Source organism: Sciurus vulgaris, assembly GCF_902686455.1.
Source record: "Sciurus vulgaris genome assembly, chromosome: 1".
Taxonomy (NCBI): Eukaryota; Metazoa; Chordata; class Mammalia; order Rodentia; family Sciuridae; genus Sciurus; species Sciurus vulgaris.
In genome coordinates, this window is record NC_136461.1 from 175,156,314 (window position 1) to 175,177,329 (window position 21,016).

The 21,016-nt window shown below is 42.4% G+C and overlaps 1 long non-coding RNA gene across 1 annotated transcript; it reads left to right on the top strand.

Moving 5' to 3' along the window:
• Positions 1–253: 253 nt before the first annotated feature.
• Positions 254–11,781, top strand: LOC306645309. The gene is made up of 4 exons (XR_013759597.1): positions 254–534; positions 974–1,066; positions 1,175–1,227; positions 11,592–11,781. It is a non-coding gene; the product is annotated as an uncharacterized lncRNA (long non-coding RNA).
• The last annotated feature ends 9,235 nt before the right edge of the window (positions 11,782–21,016 follow it).

Consider the following 21,016-nt stretch of genomic DNA (forward strand, 5'->3'; position numbering starts at 1 on the left):
CCAGCCAGCCAAGATGAGGGCATCAGCAAGATGCAACCTGCCTTGATCCAGTGAGCATGGTTCTTCTGGCTGTGCCACTGAGACCCGGTGGGGTCCTTGGCAATGAGAAGATGCAGCTGTGTTCGAAATGAATTGTTTCTGTGCGAGCGCTGGCCACCCCGTGAACATACACCCTACATGAAACTGAATGATTGTCTCAGCCCCCAGAGCAAACCTAATTCTGCTGGGAAAGAAAATACTTTCTAATAAACCGAGAGGAAAGTGATACCATCACGTTTCTTGCCACCCAGCTGGGTGGGGACCCTGTGGGCTGTCAGCACCAATATGGGAGAAATGGGGCGGAAAATGGCCCAGGCCAAGGTCAGACAGAGACAAGAACAGAGGCAAGTCTCCAAGCCCTGGCTGTGAGCTGTCAGCACTGCGAGGCACTGGGCAAGGTCAGGATGGAGTCAACAACTAGAGGTGCCAAGTCAGAGCAGGGGCACTCCGTGGACGATCCAGGAGCTGGGCTGGCTGGGCTGGGGAAGAGGCCAGGTAGGGAGCAGGGAGCTAGCTCCCACCTTTCTTCCCCTGGCTCACCATTACTCACCCTTTGGGCCTGGACATTGTTTTGTCATGGAAGCCTCTATTATACACTCTGCTATTACCCTGCAATTCACCTACATAATCCTTAATAACAGAAGATATTTGGTTGATGATTGATTTTGCAATTCCCCCTACTAGGACATAAATGCTCTGAGCTGGCTTCTGTGTCTGTCTCCTTGTATGATTCTGTGCGTGTCTTTTTTATGGCTGCATCTGCATCTCTAGGACCCAGCACAGAGTGTGACCCATTGTCAGTCTTCAACTTATCCTATTGCAAGGAGAGAAATATGAATAAAGGTCATAAAAATGGAAGAAGGAGAGGGAGAGGGAGGGAGGCTACGAAGGAAAAATCAGAGGGAGGTGTACCAGAGTCTTCCTCTTATTCCAGATCCCCTTCTAAGGACCTCAGGGCAGGCTTATGAATGCAGGTGGGCTTGACTGATCCTGAAGGCACCAGCAACTGACCCACATGGTGCACACGGTGAGGGCATATGGTTACTGAGCCTGAAACATGAATCCCTCCTGGAAAAACAGTTGCATTTTCTTTCTTAGTGTTTTATCTCCTGATGGGGTATTTTTCTTTCTCCAGTATTTGAGATGAAAACAAGCTGGAACCTGAAAGTACACTTCTCAAGGATGACGGTATGTTGAAAGAATGCAGTTAAAATGCTCATTAGGAATCATCCGCTGTTGTAAAGAAGGGGATAGGAGAACAGATTCTCTTAATCCTTGGATTTACTCAACAGAATTTTACCAAAACAGGATGAATCTCTGGGGGGGGGGGGGGGTGGGAAGACAAGCATTTACAACAGCACAGCAAACAAAACCTAATGAGAGACATCTGAAAGGGACAGGCCAAGGAGTAGCTTTGAGAAGCCTGCACTTTGCAGGCCGAGACTTCTGCCAATAGCATTGAGAGCCATTGAATTATTAATGTGGGTTATTGAATCTGTGAGAGATGGGCATCCAGAAGTGAAAAGTTGGGACTATTGCTGAGGAGGGCAGTTGGGGAGGGGTCCTCAAACCATAATGTCTTCATGATTGAATTGGGTTGAGGAGGCCTGAGGTAGGGCTGCAAATTCTACTTTTTGACAGTCTCCTGGGTGATGCCCATGTGGGTGAGTTTTGGGCCACATGTGGGGGGGCAAGGTTGTAGACCACCACAAGGGGGTGAGATGCTGTGAGGGAAAGCTGGGTGAAGACAAGTAAGCTCCTGATCGGGAGGGACCACCTCCAGGAATTTTGTCTTTCCCTACAGGCCCTGGTACATAATAAACTCTCACATATTTCTGTTTTGCTCTGAGTCATTGGGTTGTAAGGAATAAAGGGGTCACTCAACATAATTTAAGTGATGAGATTTGTGGTGAAAAAATTGTAAAACAGTGAGAGTGATGGAAACTTCCAGAAAACAGAATCTGTGGACTAGTGAGGTCTCTCTAAAGTACTGGAACTACCTGTCATCCTGAATCCAAGGGCAGCTCAAGGGACCTTAGGGGAGGAATTTGCCTGTCATTCTTCACCCACCTGCTATTGTTTGAAGGGCTTTCTTCTGTCTCCTAGTTTTTATTACCTTATGCTCCTCATGACTTCTGCCTGCTCACCGCCTCATTGAGCACACCCTCTGACTCAGAGCCTCTGTTTCTTGTTGGTGTTACTCCACTAAACCCAGGACCCTCTCTAGTTCCTAATTCAGGCTCTCAAGAGCAGGCAGAGCACATCACCCAGCAGCCCCCTGGGCCATGCCAGTCCTTGGACCAGCAGGGCAGGATGGGCTGCTGGGTACAAGCCAACTGCCATGCGAGCAGGTGCAGCCTTCCAGGAAGGGCCTATTAAGGACATGGTGGGTGTGGTCTTTGCCTCCTCCAGGAAATCAGGGCTGGCTAAGATCCAGGTCCTTGGAGAGTTACTTGATCTTTCTTGTTCTCTGAGGCAAAAAATATCTTTCTTTAGAAAACTTTCGGGAAACTTCCTATTTGGAAATTTCTGGTCTAATCCACAGAAGTGGGGGAGGGGTCATTTTATAGTTTTAAAGAGATGGTGGTTTTCCCACGTCTTCCACTGGGGTTCAGAATGCTAATCACAGCTAAACCCAGGATCCTTCCCTGGACCTCCTGGGGGCAAGGAGTAGCTCAGGGTCAGTCCGTCCCTGCTTCTCCTGAGGGGTCAAGGGTGCATGCAACATATACATAGGTGCACGTTTATTCATTCCTTCTCCTAGTATTTATGGAGAACCTGATATGCCAGGCATAATTCTTGGACCTGGGAATACAGCAGTGAACCAAAAAGACAAACATCTAGGTCTTTAGAGAGATGATGTTCAAGTGCAGGGAAGCAATTAGTAAATACAATAAATACACGAACTATACCCCATGTTAGATGGTAGTAAATTCTTTGGAGAAGAAAAACAGCAGGATAAGGGGTAGGAAATATGGGTGAGAGAAAGGAGATGGCAGAAATTTCTAACAGCATGGGGAGGGCAAGGATCTTTGAGAAACTGACTTCTAAGCCAAGCTCCGATGGAGGGGAGGGGAATTCTGAGAATTTTGTAATATCCCTCAGGATAAGACGCTAGAGGCACCTTGGAGTCTTGCAAAACCAGCGCTGAGAACTCTGGGGATAAACAATGGAGGAGTAAGAGCATGACAAGTCAGGGATATTCCATGACTGTGCCCCAAGAACAGCCCAACACAAATATTGTAGGAGCAGTGGCAACGAGAGGATCTGAGAAAGAGGAGCACTGAAGCCATGTGACAAATCACAGCAAAGACGAGGTTCATTTCAGTGTGTCTCGCTTTCAAACTTTTCTACAGCTTTGAGAAACTTCAAAACAATGTTGAAAAAGTCGTTGCCATGATAATGTTGGAGAAGGCCTATTTGGGGGTAATGTGATGTCTGCAACTTTCTTTTCAATAGTTGATAAAAATATAGGAAGATAAAGCAAATATGGCAAAATATTACCAACTGAGGAATAGAGGTAAAGGATTTATAAGATATCAGTCTTTCCGTTTATTATGGATTTTAAAATTTTCAAAATAAAATGTTGGATTTTGTTCTTTGGTATCTACTCAAAAGAAATGAAAATATATGACCACACACAGGCTTGTGTGTGGCTGTTTATAGCAATGTCATTCCCAATAGCCCAAACTGGAATTAAGCCAAATGTACCTCAATTGTTCATGGATAAACAAAATGTGGCATAGCCATACAATGGCATGCAACTCAGCAATAAGGACCAACTACTGATATTTGCTCTAGCCTCGATCAACCTCAAAAACATGCAATGTGAAAGATGCTAGAAGCAAAAGATTACATATCATATGATTTCATTTGCATTAAAGCTCTTGAAAGGAAAAATCTATAGAGACAGAAAGCAGATCAGTGGCTGCCTGGGGCTGGGGTGGAAGTGGGGATTGCAAATGAGCATGAGGGAACTTTCTGGGGTAATGGGAATGTCCTAAAACTAATTATGGTGCTGAATGCACACTCTACAAGTAATTTATTAAAAATCATTATATTGGCCACTTAATGAGGGATGAATTTTATTGTATGCAAGTGAGGCCTCAATAAAGCTGTAAAAAAAAGTTGAGAAAAAAGATGAAGGTTTACTTCTCCACCTAAGAATCTGGTGGTGTGACTATTCGTTCATCAAATGCTTTTCTGAGCCTTTACTATGTGCTAGACACCAGGCGCTAAACCCTGGGGGTAGAATGTTACATCAGACCTGAAGTTTGGTATAATTTATGAGCTATTTTGGGGGTGTTTTCCATGAGAGGTAGTGAGGTGTGGGCTGGATAACGTGCAGTTCCTTTTCCATCTGGTTGTTTAGGTTCTGCTAAAAGCAAACCTGGGACCAGAATTTGGATGGAGTTGTTTATTTGGCAATGAGTTGAATGGTGGCCTCCAGAAGATATGTTTGTATCCTAGCCTCTGCTACCTGTGAAAGTTACATTATTGGGGGGGGGGGGGGAGTCTTTTCATTTGTAGTTAAGTTAAAGATCTTGAGATGAGATATTCCTGAATCAAACCATGTTTGATTCATATTAAGTTTCCTTAGAAGAGACAGATGAGAAGACAGTCAGGAGGAGGCTGTCATGTAAAAATGGAGGCAGAGATTAGAGGGAGGCAGTCACAAGCCAGGGGATACCTGGAGCCACCAGAAACTGGAAGAGTAAGGAGGGATAGTTCCCTGGAGACTTCGGAGTGAGCACAGCTCTGTCAACACCTTGATTGTGGACTTCTGGTCTCTAAAACGAGGGGAAACGAATTTCTATTGTCTTAAGTCACCAGGTTTGTGGTTGTTCCTTATGGCAGCCCTAGGAAAGGAAAGTAGCAGGTGACCCCAGAGGCACAGCAAGGGAGGGGGAAGAGAGATGCAGAGGGAGGCAAACCAGTAAAACAAGGTAAAGGAGTAGTTTCTACCCTGAGGACCTTCTGAGAAACTGTGAGGTAGGGGTGAGAAATATGGGAACCATTAGCTCATTGCTGGTTGAGGGTCACTCCTGGGCCACCACAGCCAGGACTCCTTATCTGCAGAGCAGGCTGCCAAGGTGTTGTCTGTACAGCTCTGGGTGGGCTTGGGGACTTCTGATGGGATGGAGCCCTCTGGATCTGCTCCCGGCCCTTTGGCTTCATATTGATTAGCTGATAGCCCTATACACACAGGCGTGGGAAGAAAAATGAAGGTAGAGACTAGCCCACTTTGACATCTAGACCAGTGGACTCTGGTTAGACTGTGCAAGGCTTGATCAACTTATGCATAAGTACCTGGCAAGAACAACACAGTGATACTGACCCTCTTTTTTTTTTTTTAAGGATTGTATTGGTTGGAATATGAGTTTTTTCAGGGATCCTTTGAGAATATATTACTTACTCTCTGTTTATTGATATTAGTGGGGGGTTCTTAGTTTTCCATTATATGTGTCTTACATGTAGCTCTACCCCATTGCATCCAGCCAACCATCTTCTTGTGGTTTGTACTAGAATGCTGCTAGATGCTGTGTGGAGACGGAATCTCCTCTGGCTCCAGATCTCGGGGCACCTAGCGCAGGAAATAAAACAGCTGGGCATGGCTATAGATGTGCTGTTGGGCTTATCCCACCCCTTCCTGATCTCTCCCAGCATCCTGATCTCCATCACAGTCATTGCCAAGTGGGGCCCCCTCAGCTTTCATCTTTGCTAGTCTGTTTTTTGTTGCTCCTGGCCAGCAATCTTCTTTTCTGGTCTCTTTTCTTCTCGTCTCTCTGGGTAGAAGCCTACAGTGCTTTTTGGCGTGGCTGGGTAGGGAGCTCTCAGAGACTGTCCATGTCATTTTACAGAGCTCTTGACATCAGACCTTGGCATTTCAGATCCAGCTTCAAACATGGGTTAACTGGTGCCTTCATTCCTCCCGCCCCTCAGTGGTGGTTCCAGGGAACGATTCTAACACAGAATAAATGTGTATGTCCAGAATGAAATTTAAAATGTTATCTGCTCATTTTCAAACTCAGGTTCTCTTTTCAGGTTGAAGAAAGTGCTGGAAATGGCCTGTTTTTCTGGTGGGTTCCTATCAGGCCTCCTGGTATGATCCTGGCTGCAGTCTCCCCGCTTTTCTTAGCTTGTTTACCTCCTCCTTATAAGTTGGGAACCAGGAGGAAAAAGCATTCAGAGGACTCAGGTCATTTAGTTTGTAGCCATCTTTGGCTTTGAATCCCTTTGACACCCTCTGACAAGCAGAAATAGCATCTTCTGTCTGTACTAATGGCATTATCTTAGCTGGAAGAAGGGATTTATTCCAGTGCGTCTAATAATAGCTTACATCTACTGAATGCTTTCCACATGCCGGTGTCTTTGTGCTAAGTGCTTGGAATTCTTTATCTCCATTTTAATCTTTACAAAAACTTCATGAAAGTCACTTTTTATCATCCCCATTTTTACAGACGAGGAAACTGAGACTTGGGAAGTCTACACACCTGGTGGAGGCCACACAGGTGTGGAGCTGGGGAGTCAAGCCTAGGTCTGATTCTGAACACAACCTTCAGGGCATATGGACTTAGATCAGAGGAACCCTCAGGGTATGTGGCCCTTAGATCAGAGGAACCCTCATCTTTGCTCTTTTCAAGAGAGTGAAACAGGGAGGTTGAAAAGGAAAACCACTTCTGAAAGTGTCCTTAGAGAACCGCACAGTTAGAAGCCAGGTCTAGCCAAGTCAGGGTAAATAAGCAAGGGATGCTGGCTAATCACAGAGTAGGCTTTTTCATTTAGAAAAACAGGATCGCCTTTTTGTTTGGGGGAGTGGTGGTGGTGGGGATTGAACTTAGGGGCAACCAGACCACTGAGCCACATCCCCAGCCCTATTTTGTATTTTATTTAGAGACAGAGTCTCACCGAGTTGCTTAGCACCTTGCTTTTGCTGAGGCTGGCTTTGAACTTGAGATCCTCCTGCTTCAGCCTCCTGAGCCACTCGGATTACAGGTGTGCACCACCACGCCCATCAGGATTACCTTTAAAAGGAGATTTACTGCAAGTGACATTAGGAGAGTGTGAACACTTTGAACCATGGAGACGGAGGGGCTGAGACCTGAGCATGTTAAACCATGTGGAGCCACAGCAATGTTTCCTGACACACAGCTCTAATCATTCAAGCTTGGTGTCTTGGGGTGTGGGAGAGCAGGACAGAGTACTGAACAACCAAGCATCAAGGCTTCACTAGGGGCTGAGGGATGGATGATATGGGGTCACATGTTCCTTCAAGCATCAGTGAGTAAGTGGCACCCTGACCCCTGGCCTAGTCAGATGGTGGGTGTGTGCCTGGCATGATGACACTGGCCCAGCCTGTTCCTGCTGAAGTATGACCTGGCTTCCTGTCTCTCCTGGCCTGGCCATCTGGCCTTTATCACACAGGAATAGAAGAGTAAAATACATAAGGAAGATGGATAACATTTAAGTGACTCTGAAAGTTTCGTGGCAACATGGACCTGTTTTCAAGAATTATTTTTAGCTGCAGACATTTGGTCCCGGTGGGAAACAAAACTTAAAAGGACAGTTATAATTAGGTCACATTTGGAGAAACTTATTACATTTTGTTGGGTGTCCCAGGAGTAGTGGATCTTAAATGATTTTAGTATTGAGATTCAATCGTGGCGCAGAATTCCATTTTTCTATGCAATCATGGGAAGCAAATAAGAGAAATTATTATTGCAGTGTTAGATAAAAGTAAAGGCTGGAATACATCTAATTTAGGACAGAAGAAAGAGAAGTGTCATTCAGTTGTCTCCTCCTCCCTCCTCCTTTTTTTTCTCCTAAAGTAACATCCAGCGAGGGTACCTGGAGACACTTCTACGTTCCCCACTACATGTCTCTTTACTTCTGCTCAGGATGACTGTTTGTTCAAAGACAATCTTTTATTGCCCAAGTACAATTTAGTGAAGCAATTTAGTGGAGGAAAGGCTGGTGTCTTGTTGGGAACAAAATAAACTTTAATGGTGGCCTCAATATTGTTTCTATGATCTCTGTACAGGTTTCAGAGCTGAGGGCCAACAAGGACTAGTTATAGGGCCCTTGGGAGTGTGGCTGGCATGAAAAGGGGAGAAAGGTTGGAGGTGGGGTAAGGAGAAGACAGTGGCCAAAACAAGGGGTCACACTGCTCTTCCGTGAAAAGTGTCCCTGGAGAACTTTACAGGACTGGAGACCAGCAGAGGCGCCAGCCCTTTGCCCTGGGTTCTATAAGCACTTGAACAAATGGTGAACTCTGGCCAACTGCCTTTTCCCCAGGCCATCCCAGATACTAAAAGGAAGATTTGAAACAAGGACACTAAAATTTATCTGTATGTTAGCAAATCAAAATGGGCCAGCAATGTTCTCTTCCTCTGGAAAATACATAATGCGTTCTTAAAACTAAGGACCTGACCACAGAAATGATTTTACCAGATATCCCCTAATCTTTTCAGTTTATGACATCAGTGTTCTTTAGCATTCATCTGGAATTAAATCATAATTTGCCTTGGATAAGTGAATTTGTGGTCATTTACCAGTTAAATAAGATAGAAGACTTGTACAGAGAGATCAAAGCTATATGATCAAAGCTATATGTCCCCCGAATCCATTTGCATTTGATGCACGAGGGATGTTGCTTAGGGACAGATAGCCATAATGGGTTGTGTCTCTGACTGTAGAGAAAATGGTGATGAGTCAACCTTGGTAATCAGCAATGTGAGGGCTAGTGGCAACCATTCATGATGCAGTAGCCATGGCAACGGACAGCTCGCACTGAGCGTCCACTCCCTGTATCAGGTCAACGTCTCTAGTGTTTCCTACCTCAGTTAACCTTCTACCCACCCTACCACTCAGAAGTCAGAAAGTGTGTTTTGCTGTTGCAGAATCTATCTTGAGGAGATCAGTGAAGTAATACCATCAAGGAAGTCAGGGATCAGTGTTTCATCTTAGCTAGTGAGGTCAATCCTGTCTTCTAGGTCCACCTCACTGACCCCGGTTCCAATTACCCCAGCCCCATGTCTCTATGTCATTCGGAAGGCAGGCACTTCCCCTATTGTGCTTCTGTCTGGAAGGCCTTCCTTGTATCTGGAAGACTAATCTGATGAATGATAGAAGCATATGATTTCCAGAGCACACATCACCAACACCTTTACCTGGAGGTTACCCACTACAACACTTACAGGACCCAGGCAAGTAATATAAGAAAGCATAGGTCAATTAGGGACCTGGAGAATTGAGCCAAACTTACTCTTTCATGATATAAGTACATGGTCCTGTGTTGTGCTAGACATATCCCCTGCCCGCCCCCCCTTTTTTTTTAGAGAATTTAGGAATCTGGATTTGAATGTTATCTAATATTCAAAACATTGGTTAATTAATTCAAATACTACATAAACTCTCATAGATCAAATGAACACAATTAAAACACAAACCACACACACACACACACAACACCACACACACACACCACACACACACACAGAGAAAGCCTCAGCACTGACTGGGGAGGAATCGTCTGTGTGGTGGAATGTCCTCTTGGTACACGAAACTTGAGGCCAGTGGTTACTTTGGGAACAGGAGTGGGAGTTGAGTGGTGAACTTTTGCATTTTTTCTCAGTATACTTTCCTATTGTTTGGATCTTTGGCAATGAGAACCCAATTCATGTATTACTTTTACAATTATTTTTGAAAAATCAAACATCTGAAAACTCCAAGAGAGAATGGATTTAGGAATTGGAAGACATTTAAGAATGGTTGGAGGTTGACAAATTGATTGCATGTAAAAACTTGGAAAAAGTCAAGAAAGAACTTGAAGAAAGTAGAAAAGATCAAAAGGGACTATCAAGTTATGAAGTTTAAGCAGGATCCTATAAAAATCAGACAAGAAAGAGCTCTTAGAAATTAAAAGTACAATATTAGATATGAATAACATTCAAAAGAAGGGTGAAGTCAAAATGGTGGGGGTGGAATACACCTGTAATCCCAACTACTTGGAAGGCTTAGGCAGGAAAATTCAAGACCAGCTTGGTATACAGAGAACCTGTCTCAAAAAACACAACAAGAAAAACAAAACAAACAAAATAAAAAAGAAGTTGGTGAAATCTCACAGAAAGTTCTTACTATGAGTGAAGTTAAGAATCTCTTACATACATGAGTCACTTATTTTTCTTTTTCTCTAGACTCTGATTATGTCCTTTCCCCACATTCCTACTAGCTTTTGACTTTTTCCTTGTTGATTTCTAAGAACTCTTTACATTTTAGGAAAAATGTTCATGCTACAATTTGTGGGGGGAGGGGGAGTTTCTTTTGTCCTTACTATTCTGCTAAGTTTTCGATCATATGTAGTAATATTTATAAATATTTTATTTTGTAGATTCTGGGGCTATAATTAGATTCTCCCCACTCAAAAATTATAAATAGGATATAATCCATTTATTTTTCATGTTTTCTTCTAGCAACTTTAAGATTTTTCTTTTCTACCTTTAAATCTTTGATCAATTTAGAATATATCCTCATATATAGGCCCAACTCCATCTTTTCCAGATGGGTACAAACATACTCCAACTTTTTTTTTTTTTTATTTGACACATGTATTACCATTATTAAAAAAAAAAAAAAAAAAAATTAGCAGCAGAGAAGCTGCCCTGATAACCTGATGTGGAGAGAGAAGGGAGGATGTGGAAGGGTCACATCCTTTTCTCCAGCCTCTGTGTCCCCTCACTCCTATGGTACTGTGTCCTGTGGAGGTTTTGTCAGGTGGGGATACTGGACTACAAAAAATAAAACAAAAAAATGACCCTGAGTCACTGAAGCCCATGAGGGGCCCGGTCGAGGGATCAGACACTGGAAGAGTGAGCTGGATACCAGACCCTGGGAGGGAGGCAGCAGGAGCAGCTCCGGGAAGTCATGGTGGAATTCCCTGCCACGGGGTGACTCAGCGTGAACTAACTTCCTGTGTGTCTGTGTTTAGGCTTCCAATCCCTGGGAGAGAGCATCAATTGGCTGGGCTTGGTCACTTGCCTCTTCTCTGTCAGTAACGGTCCTGGTCCTTGGATTAGCAGAATACCAGAGCCCTGTGGGCGGGTGGGGGGGCGGTTTATCCAAGGAAGAAATGCTGGGCAACAAAGCCAAACAAAGCCTGGTAGCAGCTGCCCACAACATTTGTAAAAAATAGTAACAATAAAAATAGCAACTATTTGCTGACTGTTTTCCTAGAGGCCAAAGACTGTGTTAAGTATTTTATCTCAGTTACCTTTTTCTTCTTCTTTTTTTTAAAATTTTCTTATGTATTCTAATTAGTTGTACAGTACAGTAGAATGCACTTGGATACATCATACATGGATAGAGTATAATTTATCATTCTTCTGGTTGTACATGATGTAGAATCCCACGGGTCTTATAGCTATATATGTACATAGGGTAGTGATGTCCGATTTAGTCTACTACCCTTCCTACGCCCATCCCCCTCCCCTCCTCATTCCCCTCTACCTAAAGTGCCGGCTCTGTGAAGTAGATATTGTTCTTCCCTTTGACAGGTGAGGAAGCTAAGGCTAAAGAGAGAATAAGGGGCTTCTGAAAGACACAACTTGTTAATGACATAACCAGAGCACAAACCTGAACATGTCTGCCCCAACCTAGCCTTCTGCCTTGTAACCGTGAGGTGACATTGCCCTCTGAGGAAGAGACTGAGCTCTGAATGCTGTGCCTCTGACCTCCACAGACTTCAAACAGTGGCACAGGCTTATTCTCCACCCAGGAGGCTCCTTCCTGTCCCCATCATCTGGGTGATTGCTGCTGTTCTCCTGGGAGGCCCTGGAGGTTCCCAGCAAGAAGCTTCTCATTCATTCTTGCATCACTGCCATCTTCTGCAAAAGTCCTCTGGGCCAGCTGAGCACAGTAGGTCATCGTCTCTTGCCACACGCATAGACTCTCCTTGGACCCTGCAGCCAATGTCTGGGAAGTCTGTGCACCTTCTACTCTCTTTCCTTGGGTTGGGGCACCTCCCCATTGCATGCACTGTGTGGGATACTGAGTGATGGCCTTTGTCCCACAGTCTTATTCCCCACACTCTAGGTCAATAACTATCCCTCGAATAGGGTTCATACAGGCAAACCACTGCCCTCCTTTCACCTGTCCTGGAGTCTTTTCAGCTGTGCCTGGATGACCGAGTTAGAACTGGGTGCTGTGTAACTTATCCTTACCCTGGAACCTCCCCCTCATGACATCCCAGTCAGCACCAGTAAGGGTTTCCTGCAGGACTACAAGTCCAGCAGTGTGCTGGCTCCTGTAAGCCACACCCAATCTGCAAAGTCTTCTTCCAACTTCCTCCCTTTCACGTTGCAGAGATCTTCAAATTCTGCCAGTCCCTGGCACTTTGGGGGATGCCAGCTGCCTTGTTGTGAGGATATTCAACGGGACCACGAGGTCCACAGGGGAAGCACAACCTGACAGCCACGTGAGCGAGCCATTTTGGAAACAGGTCCTCTAGATGACCATAGCCCTTGTTGATGTTTTAGCTGTAACCTCCTGTGTAGCTGGAAAAAAATACAAATATGTACACATATACATATTTAAAAATGTTCTTGCTGTTTACTTTTCACTTGTTTTCTCATTCCTTGAATACTAGTTTCCTTCTTAAAATTTTTTGCCCTTTTGGGTTCATCAATTCTAAGAATTCTGTAAAGGGTAAAACAAAATACTATCTGTGGTCTGTGTCTAATTATGCTGCCATTTGACTAAGAAAAAATGGAGCATGGGGAGCTGTACATATGTATTACTCATCTGTGCATAGATTATTTCTGTGTAAGACCTGGTGACATTGCTTGATTCTGGGAGAGGAATTGTATAGCAGGGGTGGGGAGGGAAAGAATCTTGGCCTCATATCTTTTCTTTAACCTTTCAAGTTTTGAACCAAGAAGAATGCCAATGCCAATTACTAATTAAAATCAAAACAAAACAAACTACCTGTATGTTTATGAAAAGAAAAGAAGAAGCAAGGAAAAAGAAAAAACCCTCTTTGTTGGTCTGGAATTTAGTGTGAAGATGAAAAGAAAACCATTCTAGTCAGGCACAGTGGTACACGCCTGTAATCCCAGCTCTTCAGGAGGCTGGTATGAAAGGCAGAAAGATGGCAAGTTACAGGCCAGTGTGAGCAACTTAGTGAGGTCCTGCCTAAAAATAGGATAAAGAGGGCTGGGGGTGTAGCTCAGTAGTAGAGTACTGTGTAATATGTGCAAGACTTTCAGTTAAATCCTTGGTAAAAGGAAGAAAAAAGAGAAAGAAAAAAAAAAAAAAAAAAGAAGGAAGGAAGAAAAAAAGGGAAAGGAAAGGAAAGAGGAAAAGAAAGGAGAACAACTCCCTTTCTTATTAACTCTATCTTCTTCACTTCTTTTTTCATTCTGGCCAACAGCTTACAGCTTCTGTTGATCCACTAAGAATTGAGAGCACACAGGTAGCAAGTGCATTAAGTATCCTCGAGCTGCCCTTAAACCCTGCAGGATCCTCAGTAGACAGTTGGGGTCCTTCACAGAACAGGGGCAGAGGTCACCCCCTCTGCTTCTCTCATCACAGCCTATTCTGGCTTTTGATCAATGTGTTCAAAGCCAAGTCCTTCTTGAAGCTCTCCAGAAGTACTCCTGTCTTCCACTATTCATTAAGTACCTGGGTTTCTCACCCCTTGGCCTTCTCTTTGTCTTGATAACTCTTGCCAACTTTGAGGCTTAGTAGCTGGTTGGATGGGCTGCCTCCTCCCCAAGTGGGAGAGAATGCCTCTGACAGTGGGGGAGATAGGAGGAGACCTTCTTGCCGTGTATTTCCTCTTTCCGCCTTACACCCCCAGAGCACAATTTAGGACCCCGAGTTTCATGCTTTCCTGTTGAACCTGACAAATGAATCCATGACTGAGTCAGTGAATAGAACTTGTCCATGTGTTCTGCCTTGCTTCCTAGCTGGAAGAGATTGTGTGTCTAGCTTTGCAGGGCTTTTGGGGAAGGGGATTTTCTTAGGCCCTGAGCAGAACAGACCACCCATGTTGAACCTGCATTCACTGAGTGCCCCTTCAGTTGAAGGGTACTGACATTTTCTTGCCGTGTGATGAGTAAACACTCAAATTTGAGTTTGAGTAGAAAGACTGTATGAAGAATAATATACTCAAATTCGGCCTCCTAGAATTTTAATTTTTTTGTCCAGGTCTCTGTCTTTGATGCTTTTTCAACATCTGTAATAAGGGCAAAGTAAATAGCCATCTTTTGAGAGCTAACCCATAAAAAGCACATTCTATGGAAAGTGCACTTATTAAACATGCTTATGCAATACAATCAGCTGATGACAAAGTAATTATCCAAAGAGCATTTGTTACATTGTGAAAATTCGAAGGTAAAAAAAAATGATGTTTAGTAGGAGTAATTAAAGTTCTGCATTTGGGGTTTCAATTGCATAAGCATAGGGTGAGGGAAAGGAGTCTTAGAAACTCTTTTATGGAGTAAGTATTACAGATTTAACTGACTCAACCATTCAGTCAGCAATATCATGATGTGACTTTAAAATTGAACGCACAGAGACTACTTTAAAATTAAGACACCAAATTTTGGGCTCAGGAAGTAGAAACCCTTTTTGGTCACATCGATCAGCCTGAAGTACCAGGGTACTACCTAAGAACATTTACAGGCCAGAGTACATCCAGAACAGTGATTTTTGAACTATGGGTTGCCACCCATAAATGAGTGTGAAATTTATTTGGTGGATAGCAATCAGTATTTTTAAAAAAAAGCATAACAAAATGGAACCAAAAAAAAAAAAAAAAAAAGAAAAGAAAGAAAAAGAAAAAGGAATAGAGAGATAGAGAGTAAACAAAAGAAAAATAAAGAATACCATAGTGCAGAATAAAATAGAGTTGAACTGGAAAATGTATGTGTTCATAGTAACTAATAAGGCTAAATATTGTTTTATGAAACTTCTTTTGCAATAATATTATATAGATTATATATAAAATGAATTTCTGTGGATCATAGTTGACTGAATTTGAGAAAACATTAATGTAGAGAAAGATAGCCAGATAATGCAAGAAAGACCTCTTAGGATGTATTTACTTAAGAAACAGCTGCAATAACCAAGAATGTTTAGCTGAAGAAAAGATTAAGAGATGACATAAAAACTATTTTCTACTAGTTCTGGAATTGTCACGGAGAGGAGAGAATGACTTTATTCTCTGTTGACTCAGGAGAGCAGTTCAAGGGAGGGATTTTTTAGATTACCATCCAGTTGACTATCTGACAATTGGAGTTGTCCATCAGTGTAACTGCAGATAAACACACTCCAGGAATGCTAAGCCCAAGAGGGTACATCTGTTAGAGTTATTGAGGCAGAGGATCCTGTACTTGGGAAAGAGCTTGCTTAGACATCCTGAAATGTCTCTCAGTCATTTTGTTTTATCCCATGGGAATGTTTGAAATTTCTAAGTTAAGTCAGGCAATTAATTTAGCAGAAACTTTAACCAAGTGGTTATCTGCCATGAATGGAAACGTACAATACAAAAATTGGCAGTTCACGTAATTTGCTGATTATTCTTACAATGTTCTTTATAATATCACGACATTAAAATTTAGCCATGATGGATATCTATGTTACTGATGAGATTATTAAGGTCAACTTGGATACTTGGGTTTGAAGTGAGAATAGAATTAGGGACCCCCGACTTCTAGGTTTTATACTTACCTATGGTAGCCTCTCAATCCTGAGCATCAGCAGTGACATTAATCAGGTTGTGACAGAGACCTCTGGATCTCTTTCACAATATCTGCTTCTCCTTGCTTGTAATAAGCTACCAATTTTTATCTGCCACCATGACTGCCAATAAACAGTATTTCCTAAGCCCTCTTGCAGTATATATGGTCGGTTTGGACTTAATAGGCAAAATGAATGAAGGCACTTTCAGGGAAACTCAAGAAAAAAGAAAACTTAGCTTCTCTACTTCTTCCTCCTTCCCTTTCTCTTTCCTCTTGGGTGGATTCAAGCAGCCATCTTGAACCATGAAGTAGAAATCACATTCAGAGGATGGTGGAGTCCTGTTGCTTAAAATCATGCCATACTATATCAGCCCTGGAGCATTTCTTTTACAGACAAAGAACAAAGCTTCTGTCCTATGTTATTTATTTGTTATATATAGTTGAACCCAATCTTAATTGATAAGCCTGGTCTTTCACCTGTGGACATTGGGTACCTCACTTTTGTTTTCTGAGACATCCTGATGCCAGATATCCTAAAGTTAGAATATTAGCATCTTTCATAATAGACAAGCACGTGAAGTGTTTGCCTGGTTTCTGTTTAGCTCTCTCAAGATTAAGATGGGGTATATTTGCTCTTGTAGTGTGTTAAATGCTTCCTTCCTTAGTGGACACAATTGGTAAAGCTTCCAAAGGGTCCTGACTCCGGCGTTCAGAGATATGGACGTACCCATAGCTTTTCTTTCTTACAGAGAACATGGGCAAAACAGTAACCCTTTGCTCTTTTCTTAATCTTCATTCACCCTAGCAAACAAACTGGACCTTGTTTGACCCTTCTTTACCACTTTAATACAACTCAATGGGGGGTTTAGTTGACCATGATTTTGGGCAGGACCAGGATGTCAGAGAACTCAGAGAACTTGTAAAATCCTTCCCATTTTCTCAGACAAGGGGAATCTGAGATGTTCTAGCATCTTCACACAATCAGTCTGGCTGACATTAATTATTGCAGAGCCCTTGTGCAAAAGAGAAGAATGATGCATAAGCCACGAAGTGGAACTTTCTGTTTCTACTGCTACTGTCTCCTTTTAGATTTGCAGCAGCAAGTAGACACTACTAGACCTTCTGGTCAGTCTGGTTCTATAACCAGACTTGGAAGTTTATCTTGGGACTTGAAATCACTGTGATATTGAGGATAATAGAAGACTCTGTGTGTGTGTGTGTGCGCGCGCGTGTGCTCGCATGCATGGTGCTGGGGACTGAACTCAAGGCTTCAGGCATGCTAAGCAAGCACTCAATCACTGAGCTGCTTCCCAAGCCTTGGCAGAAGACTTTTTGATTCCTGGTCGTGAGCTCTACTCATAGTAGAGCTCATATTCAGTGGCCTCTCTTTTGGTTGTCAAAGAAATTTGACATATTGAAAATTAGTATTATGCTTATATGTCTTCCATAAGTTTATAAAATTGGAACAGAGAAAAATTATTAAAAAGCTAAGTCATGGTTTTGAGGCTATGATTTCCATAGGAACAAAAATCCTGATGATGTCATAAAATTGAAAGATTCATGGTGTTATTGAACTTTTGATCTAAAATCCAGAGTTCTGCAAGAGTTTCTTTGAAAAGTTTATTTTGCTTTATGGTTAAAAATAATGCACATGTGTAAATGGAATGCTATGCATATATTACAGAAGAAAAATAATTATAACCCACTGAATAGCACTGATAGCTACATATATCTATTTCAGAGACAATCTAGAGTCTTTATAAGAAAATTCCATATTGAACTACAGTAGAACAAACCAGTCTTTGCAGAAACATCTGGTGTGATCCTGTAGAGCCAGCTTGCAGTCCTTTCTTTAGCCACCTCAAACCTCCAGACACATTTTCTTTAATACTTCAAAAATATTTTTTGCAAGTATTTTGTTAAAAGACTCATTCATAATGAGACATCAGAGAAAATCAGCATAAACCAATGTCCAGACTCAGAAAACAAAACCCCTAAGTATGGCTTTTGACCTGCTGAGTACTTTGAACCAGTTTCAGGATCAAGATCTCTCTGGCCTTTTCTTGTCCCCTGCCTCTGTCCCTTTTGTTTCTCCCAAGCACAAGGAGGACTTTTTCTGAGGTTTCCTTATCTAACTAAGGGAAGTTTCTTCCAGAAGGAATGCACTTTTCAAGAGCCCTCTCCCTATAATCTCATCTAACAGGGGTGATTAACTTGCAGGAAAGACTAGGGTTGACACTTCACCTAGAGGCCAGATGAGCTTTGTCCTAGACTGTATCTGTTCTGGAGCCTATTCATCTCCTCTAAAAATCATTTACTCTCCCTCTAAAATTACCTACAGTCCTTTATACCCTTGAAGAATGTATAATATAAGCTTCTAAATCTTTTTTTTTTTTTTTTTTTTATTTTGTACTGGGATTGAAATCAGGGGTACTCAACCACTGAGCCACATCCCCAGCCCTATTTTGTATTTTATTTAGAGATAGGGTCTCACTGATTTGCTTTGCACTACCAGGTCCAGCAAGCTTCTAAATCTTATTGGGCTACTGGGGACTCACTTTTCATTGTTGTGATGTTATGTTTGTAATAAACGTTTGTGCCTTCTGTCACTCTCTCTAATGTCCATTTATTTCAGCAGACTCCATTATCAAGACTTCAGAGGGCAGAGGGGAAGTTACCTTCACTCCTATATTTCTAAAATTTAATCGCAACACATACACACACACACACACACACCTCTCTTTTTCTCTTGTGCTTCTTTCCTTCCTCTCCCTCTTTTTGGGGTGCTGGGGATAGAACCCAGGGCCTTGTGTACGCTAGGCAAGTGCTCTACCACTGAGCCATAGCCCGAGCCTTCACTGTCTCTCCTTTAAAGTGGACCACCAGGTTGTCATGAAAAACAAAGACCATTAAAGCAAAAGGGCTTATTTATTTTTCACGTCAAGCCCTTTCAGAAGGAATTTTTTTCAGTGAATGTCTTTAACGTGAGATACATGACTAAACCACAGTCACTACATAGCCATGAGAATGGAGTGTGCCAAGTGGTTAAACTTGATTACTTCATATTTGACTTCACCTTATGTCACTTTGGATCAATCAGATCCCACACTGTTCATTTCACCACATATAAGGAGAGAGCAATACCTGATTCTCAAAGATAGCAATACTTTATTGTCTTGGCTTAAAGGAAGTCTGTCCTCATGATCACCAATATTTTATGAAATTAAGAATCATTTTAAAATTTGATGGCTCAATTATTTTGATAAAAATCCTGATAGAACAAAAGTCTTAGGGCAAATATATTTTGCCCCATCAATGCTCACTGAGATAAAACTTACTTATGTTCCATCTGTACCTAGTCATCACAGGGACCAAATGTAATTTAAATGCAATGTCTGTGAAATTCTGCCAGCTTGAAAATTTTCACCTAGAGGAGTTTGCTGACAAAGAGGTATTTCTGTCCTGGGGACTGAAGGCTGCATTACTCAGGCTTTCCCTCCCAGGTGACTCTTTCCAGTATGATCACCAAATAAGGTGACCCTGCGGTGGAGCTAGCCTCCTATTTACTGGAATTGTTTATGAACAGGAGGATTGCTAAAAGGGTAGCCAATTCTATTTAGATGTCATTTTCTTTTCAATACTCTTGACTCATCAGTCAAGGAGAGGAATAGGATACCTTACAGGAGAGTGAATCTCAAACTTGGTGAACAATGGAATCACCAAGGAAATTTTATAAATTTCTTGGCCTGGGCAGTGGGACTTGTAAAACGTTCCTCAGGTGATTATAATGAATGTGTAGGTTGGGGTGGGAGGAGTTGTTGAGAACCACTGTTAGAATTTAAAATGTGTATCCCTTTAATTTCAGAAGCCACAGATGGGAGTACAATTAGCTATCACTAATTGAGCACTTGCCGGGCCAAGCACTATGGTAAGTGCTTTACATACATGACGTCATTGTATCCTCACCACAACTGTGTGTCAAGCCCTGGTGATAATCTTCATCATCAGCCTAATGCAGCAACTATTAATTGAATACCCGTATTGTTTTAAACACCGTATGAATAAATAGATGAGTGAGACACAGTTCATGCCCTTGGAAACTTAACAGTCTAAGATAGGATGATAATGAGGATTCATTATGCCCACATTATAATGCAGTATACTCTTCATCAGGGAGTACAAATTACTAATAGTTTCAAAAGAGAGAAAACTGTGCATTGAAAATATTTAGAAAGATGATATTTGTGACTAGGTAGAATGTTAAAGTCAGTTCCTAGTGGCCTCTGGGATATGTAAATCTAAACCTTCCATGTAAATGTCCAATACAGTCTGATACATAGTTGGTAATCAAGGAAAAAAAAAGTCAATATTCTTTTTTTCCCCAATTTACTTCTCAAATAAAGTTCAGACTACTAACATTCAGGGCTTTCTACAAAAGCCCTACAGGGTAGGTATGTTTTTTTTTTTAAATAAATAGATGATGAGATAGAACTAGTGAGGGAAAGAAACTTTACAGAGAACATGCAATTGTTGTGCTTATGGCAGTAAGGTGAAGCAAATGGCAATTCCAAGATGGTACCTGGGAGGGTGGAGGATGGCAGCACCATCCGCAGATGGTAGAGAAGAATTCAGGATAGATGCACTGAACCAGAATGTTGGTTGTACACACGTGTGGCAATTGGTGGCAGCAAAGGTAGAATTTGAGAAAGAAGCTGAGGCTAGATGCATGGTTTGCAAGTCCGCATCCAGGGCCAGGTAAGCATAAACATATTTTCCAGTTCTTATAATCCACTGGACTTTAGGACCTGGGCTCCTTCCTCTCTTGGTCCCTTCTTAGAGCCTGGGCAATCTGCAGCGATCTCAGGGATCCTGGCTTAGCTCCAGCTCACTAAAAGTACTAAGAATTCAGTAGACCATAGAGATTCAGGTCAGTCTCTAGATACTGGGGCTTCTTGGGAGTCTCAAACCTCACCAGACTCTTGAAATTTCAGCTATGATCTCCGTTCATAGGGCAGGGGATCTCTAAGCTAATCTGGTCTCTTCCTGGCTCTCAGGACTGGGAAAACTTGGCCTTTGGTCAAGCGAATGAGGCAGATTTCCGTAATTCTTCCCAGTGTAGCCCGACCACCTGATGATAGCTAAGTGGATGGTGAGACGACATGCCCTTCTCTCTGTGACTGGCCTGTAGAATATAGTCCATCCCAGCAGAGCCTAAGGAATGGGTTTCAGGTCAGAGG